Raw genomic sequence first — 6105 nt, 5'->3', positions numbered from 1 at the left:
CCGCGGGCGAGGCGGTGCATGGCCGGAAAGGGGGAGGTGGCCCGGCCTCTCCCCGCAGCTCCTGTCGCTGCGCGCGAGGGCGACACCCAGCGCTCCGCTCCTTGCCTCCTCCCCCTCCTCTGCCTCTTCCGAGAGATGCCGGTTTGTGGGGAGACTGGATTCCCTGGTGGTTTACGACTCATTAAACCCACACACGTTTCATTCAAGCCCTTTGTAGCTGCTTTCACTCGTAGGAGCTGGAAGCGGAGAGGGAACAAGGGCGGGGCGCGGAGCTGGAGATGGGCGGGACACGTTAATTCCCCAGATGTCGGAACCAGCTTGACAGGTCCCAGAGCCGGGTGGGGAGGAGCAGGGGCGAGACCCGTGCTTTCTCTTCCCATCCGCTGTGCGCATGCCCAGGCCTCCGCCCCGAAGGAGTAGTAAGGTGAGCAGCCCGCTCACCTCGTTCGGTATTCCCAGGGGCTGAGACTCGAGAGAAAGGAAGCTCAGAGGTTTCGTTCGCAGAGAAGGAGCAGTTGCGGGAATGGGACATACAGTGAAAATATCCAGGATGCATCGTTACCTTTAACACCGAGTTAGGAAGCATGCTAACAGGGGTTACTTAGAATGCCCAGAGTACAAAGAAAGTAGTTTCGTTTGATGAACTAGTGGGAAATGACAGGTGGGCGAAAATTAACTTGGCATGGCTGACCATGCCTTTCCAACCTTTAGCAGGAACCCTGCTAAAGCTGTTCAGGGTATAGTTGGTAAGACAGACAAATATAACATAAAATGGGCAAACTAATTAAGAGAGAAAGTGACAGACGAAGAAAAAAAAAACACATTTTGAAATAAAAAAAAAAAAGGCAACATCTAGAAAGAAGAGAAAATACAATGAAAAATATGGTGCCAATTGTGACAGGTATAGAACAATGGCCCTCCAAAAGATGTCCACATCCTAATTCCCAATACCTGTGAAAATCTGGCAAAAGGGACTTTATAGATGTGATACAGTTAAAGATCTTGAGATAGGAGGAATTATCATCCAGGTGGGTCCACTGAAATCACAAAGGTCCTTACAAGAGGGAACTGGAAGGCTCAGAGGGGTGCAATGAGTCAAGCAATCTCTAGAAGCTGGAAAAGTCCCCGCTTGCTCATTTTACACTTCTGACTTCCAGAACTATAAGATAATGAATTTGTGTTGTTTTAGGCCACTAAATTTGTAGTAATTTGTTGCAGCAGTAATAATAAACTAACATACCAATTAACCTGAAAATGTAGACAGCAACAATTTTATTGGAAAATATTAACTACCAAAAATAGCTCAAGAAGAATTATTTTAGAAACCTAAGTAGAACCTTAACATTAAAGAAATGAAATCATTCATCACGTTCTACTTATCAGAAAGCACTAGACATTATCAAATCCTAAGGAGTAATTATGCTTTATATGAAATGTTTGATAGCTACCCATTTTGTGAAGCCAGAATAACCTTAATATCAAATTGGAAAATGGCAGAAAAAGGAAAAAAAGGGGTTAATAGCACTCATTTATACATTAATTCATTTACATATAATAATTCTCTCAAGTGCATGAATCCAATAAACAAATATTCTGCTCACATTATTTAGGGAAGAGCAGTGAACAAAATAAAGGTCTGCTCCCTCTGAATTTATATTCTCTTGGGGGAGACAGATAATAAACAAATAAATATACAATACATCAGATGATGATAAGTGCTAGAGAGAAAAGAATGGAGAGTAAGGAAGTAGAGTAATGGGTCAGGGAAATATGTTAAAAAGATGGGCAGTGAAAGCCTTTTTAATATAAAAGGTGATTTTTGAATACTTACTAACATAAATCCAATAATCCCAAATAAAACCTTGACGAACCTTCAACACTACCTGTTTTATTTTTAAATATGGCTTATAATAGGGTTTATCCCAGAAATATCAGGATAGCCTAACAGAATATTTTTTTTATAATTTATGAAATTAAGCAATTTATGAAAATAAGGACAAAGATATATTTATCTCAACAGATGCAGAAGAAGCATTTGGTTAAATGCCATCATCATTGATTATTAAAACTGTTAGCAAACTCCTTTAGAAAAAAAAACACTTTAATATAACAAATGTTAATTTAAAAATACAGCAAACATTAATGTCAAAATAACAGACACATTCCCTTTAAAATGAAACAAGACAGGATCATCTCTTCTATAATCAGCACTATACTGAAAATACTTACCAATGCAATAAGACAAGAAAAAGAAATAGTTGCAGTAAAGAAGTACAGTTGGTGTTATTTGTAGATTAGATAAGCCTACATACAAAATTTAAAGTGAATTAAGGTATCAAGGCTTATATAGCTACAGTAACAAAAAGAGCATGATACTGGTGCAGGGTGTGCCAAATAGATCAATGAAACAGAACAGAAAAGAGGTAAGCATGCATAAACTTACGTTAGAATTTGACATAGCAAGAGAACTGCCATTACAAATAGTTGGAATGGGCCTGGGTGGCTCAGTCGGTTGAGTGTCTGACTTCAGCTCAGGTCATGATCTCAAGGTTCATGAGTTCGAGCCCTGCCTGCATCAGGCTCTGTGCTGACAGCTCAGAGCCTGGAGCCTGCTTCAGATTCTGTGTCTCCCTCTCTCTGACCCTCCCCCACTCATGCTCTCTCTCTCTCTCTGTCAAAAATCAATAAACTTAAAAAAAAAAAAAACAAATAGTTGGAATGGTTGGACTGGGCAATAAATGGTACTGAAAAAAATTGACAATCCATAGAGGGAAAAAATAGAGTTATATTTCTTTTTTTAATGCTATATATAAAATATATTTCAGATTAAAGATTTTAATATGAAAACCAAGTATTTAAAACTTTGAGAAGAAAATATAGGAAAATATTATGACGTAAGAGTAGGAAAGATTTCATATGATTGAAGAAGAAAAAGTGTAAAAAATAATAACGATAAATATGATTATCTTCAAGTTTTACATTTCTGAACCAACAAGGAAACCAACAGCAAAGTTAAAATCAAGCTACAGGTTTGAAGCCAACTGTGGTACAAAAAGAATAGTAAGATCTAGTGCTGCCTATCAGTGAGAGAAAAGTCTAGCTCCAGTGGGTCTTTTAAAGACACAAAACATGCTACTGTACAGGTTTACAACTGCCCACCTGAAATACAAAGTAATCACCCAGCAAACTCACTCAAAGCTGAATTATTATTACACAAATCATCATAACAAAGTGATACAATTTCTATTAATTTGCATGCACTTTGGTAAAACTGAGAGGGCTTCCCAAGGTGGTCCCCCTAGCAGTATCCCTGTTTGGGACAACTTATTAAAATTTTGCTCTACGATGAAGAGGATCAAATATGGGAACACTCATGCATGCTGTAGTCTTGAGGTTATTTACTACCATTTTATCATTTTCTCTCAAATAATCCACGTTCCACAGAGATCTTCGGAACTTACTTTTTGTCCTGCAACAGGGCAAACGGACTGGCCTCCAACATCTACAAAAAACACCTATAAAGAGAAGCAAAAAATATTAATTTTAAAAAGATGGACAAAGGATGAGATCAGGAATTTCACAAAGTTAGAAACTCAAATGACCATTAACAATGTGGAACTATAGGCGTGCCTGGGTGGCTCAGTTGGTTAAGTGTCAGACTTCGGCTCAGGTCATGGTCCTGCGGTTTGTGAGTTCTAGCCCTGTGTCAGGCTCTGTGATGACAGCCGGGAGCCTGCTTCAGATGCTGTGTCTCCCTCTCTCTCTGCCCCTCCCCTGCTTATGCTCTGTCTCTCAATAATAATAAATAATCATCAAAAACCTTTTTAAAAACAATGTGGAACTACGGTCAATCTAATAATTAGAGAACTGCAAATTATAATAACAATGGGATGCCATTTTACCTCTATTAGACTATTATAGAGAATGTCAATATCCAACTGTTTGACACGGTAGGAAGAAATGGGAGCTGTCATAACCTGCTCTTGGAAGACAGTATTTTGTCAATACCTTAAAAAAGTTGATGACGGGTCGCCTGGGGGGCTCAGTTGATAGAGCATCTAACTTCGGTTCAGGTCATGATCTCAGGGTCCGTGAGTTCAAGCCCCGCGTCAGGCTCTGTACATCCAGCTCAAAGCCTGGAGCCTGCTTCAGATTCTGTCTCTCTTTCTCTCTCTCAAAAATAAATAAACATTTAAAAAAATTAAAAAGGGGGCACTTGGATGGCTCATTTGGTTAGGCATCCGACTTTGGCTCACGTCATGGTCTCATGGCTTGTGGGTTCAAGCCCCACATGGGGCTCTGTGCTAACAACTCAGAGCCTAGAGCCCGCTTCAGATTCTGTGTCTCCCTCTTTCTCTGCCTCTCCTCTGCTCATGCTCTGTCTCTCTCCTTCAAAAATAAACATTAAAAAATTTTTTTTAACTAAAAAAAAAAAGTTGACGATGTTTATACCTTCTGAACATGAAACACTACCCTTAAGAATAAACCCTAGAGGAGCTCTTGAATGTGGGCATAAGGAAACCTTTATACTTATTTTTAATAAAAAGAATGGAAACATTGCAAATGTCAATCAATATAGGAATGGAAAAATTAATTGTAGTATATTCATGAAAAGGACAAACCAGACTTACACATATCAACAAGGCTGAATCTGAGAAATATAAATGTCAGGGGAAAAAAGCAAGATTCAATGTCAACTATACTATGCTGTCATTTGTGTAACTCTTAAAAAAAACAGAAAACACTATGGTAAACCACACATGATATATCACAAAAGTATAAAATATATGGAGGAAAAAATACATATCAGCTTCAGAATATTAGTTACCTCTGGGGCTAGAGGGACGGGAATGGGATGAGAGAGAGCTTCTACTTTGTCGCATTTCGTATTTTGTTAAAAAAAAAAAAAAAAACAATTCAAGAGGGGGTAATCTGGGTTAATTCCAGAACAAGAAAAAATAGTTGCCAAAATAAAACCAGAGGTATTGCCTCCCCTCTTATCTCATTAGTTTGAAGCTTGGGTTAATAAGGGTAAGATATTTTTATATCCTTTTTACTCTAGATCACAATAATGTGTCACTAATTTTCACCTCTACCCAGAAAGAAAGCCAAACTCAATAGGAAAAAATCTCTTTGCACCCTTCCCAGAAACCCACTGTAACTGACACATGCTTGCCCTCAGGTGGGCAGCATTCTCAGAGTGGTAAGCTGCAGAACTAAGGTATTCAGCTTGGGGAGTTGCTTAGGGAAGTCCTGGCTGCCTTTGCTGGTCTGAGATGATACCTCCTTAACCTGCCTGAACAACAGTGCCTTTCTATTAGGATGGCTACCATGCTCTGGCTCCTTAAGTAAAGGCTTATTGTGGCCACGAATAAAACTACGGAGAGCTCCAGCCACGCTGTTGGAGCCTGGGACAATGTAAATCATTTATCTTCTTGGCAACAATTTTCTTATCTGTACAACAATGATATTCACACCTGTTCTCAGCTGTGCCCACTCAAGTCATTATGATGATTAGGCAAATATGAAAACACTTCATAAAATGTACAATATCTGTCTTTGTTCCTTTTAGTATTCAACTATTTGTTGCTATTAGCAAAATTTAAATGACAACAGGAATACACAAGCTGTGAAGGAGATCATGGTTGATAAAGGAAAGTCTGAAGTAATAGGTTAAATTTAGAAAGCATTCACTGCAAAAAAAGAAGAAACAAATGTCTTTGAATCTTTTCCCAAAGCTTATCTCATCTGTAACCATAATTTTTAAAATAGGAATAGTCACAACTTATCTATTTCTGTAGTTTCTACTATACATATATAGATCAGAAAATATGTTGCCTAATCATTGTCTGATTTACATCAGGGGTCATTTATCTGCACAAGAACTGATTTGAACATGGATTTTTCTGTGTCAGCATCCCACAGGGTTTATAATATATAATATTGATTTTTTTAATATACAAAACAGAACATGTAAATTATTACATGTCTTGGCATTTCTGTACAATCTATTACACTTTGTTTAATGTCTGGTGTGAAGTTAGGACACATTACAAAATCAGAGAAATGACTATTTCAACTTTTAAGATACATGACTGAACAGAG

This window comes from Neofelis nebulosa, chromosome 4 (assembly GCF_028018385.1).
Source record: "Neofelis nebulosa isolate mNeoNeb1 chromosome 4, mNeoNeb1.pri, whole genome shotgun sequence".
NCBI classification, from domain to species: Eukaryota; Metazoa; Chordata; class Mammalia; order Carnivora; family Felidae; genus Neofelis; species Neofelis nebulosa.
This window is presented reverse-complemented; position numbering follows the sequence as displayed.